Raw genomic sequence first — 1,036 nt, forward strand, 5'->3', positions numbered from 1 at the left:
GGGGGAGTGGTATTTGTAGGACGTTCGGTTGCTTCCCCCCACCCGCCGCTTCTAACTCCAGCTGTTATCCCTCTACGTATGACGTCAGAGGGGTCATTGGCGGACAAAATTTTCCGCAGCAGATGATGCAAGTCTGTTTGCTTTTCGTCTATTTTCATGAGTTTTCGATTCTATTTTTCTCCCGTGGTACCTCTTGCACGGCTGCTGTGCACAGTCGGCCGACTTGTGCCGCAGGGCCGCAGGTGTCTCCGGGTTCGCACCTGGGGCGGGACGGGTGCGCGCACCACCAGTGTCGACACAAGATTTTGGCGTCGACGGCGCCTAGAAATGCACAACACTCTAAAACAAGTGTGCACAATTTGCTCACGAACGTGTGCAAGTTATGATTTTGCACATGACATGGTGTTTAACTCAAGCTGCACACTTTGCGTAGTGTGCAAATTTTAGACGTTTTCGAAACGTTAAAATTCGGCACACTTGGACACCCAGTTCTACACTATCAATAGGAACCATATGGTGTGCACCTGCTGCTGCTATACTTTTCGGAAGTGTCGAAAGTTTAAACACCAATTGACGTATAACCTAGTTAGACACCACAATATCTAGAAAATGCATTCTTGAACTTAGACATCAATTGACGTGCAAAATTAAATACTTGTTTAACCAGTGAACAAAAACCAACGCGTTAAGCAAACGGCTAGCGTTGTTCCTGGTGCCCTTGGGGCGCCCAGAGGTGTTTGGTCTGGCGGCGCGTGCTCTGCGCGCTCGACGCGCTTCCCTATCCACCACCCACCACCACCCTCCCCTCTCCTCGCGCACGCATTCGCGCCTCGCTTTGCGGTGCTGCTGATGTGCGCGAGCGCACGTCGTGCCCGTGCTTGACGAGAGGAGGCCGCGCCTGGGAGGCGGGCCCTGCAACGGCCCTGGCAATCCGCCTGCTCAACCACCTCCACCCTCCTCCACCTCCATCCTCCTCCACCTCCACCCTCCTCCACCTCCACCCTCCTCCACCCTCCTCCACCCTCCATCTCCTCCT

This window comes from Frankliniella occidentalis, unplaced genomic scaffold (genome assembly GCF_000697945.3).
Source record: "Frankliniella occidentalis isolate FOCC.00 unplaced genomic scaffold, Focc_3.1 Scaffold67, whole genome shotgun sequence".
In the NCBI taxonomy this organism is placed as follows: Eukaryota; Metazoa; Arthropoda; class Insecta; order Thysanoptera; family Thripidae; genus Frankliniella; species Frankliniella occidentalis.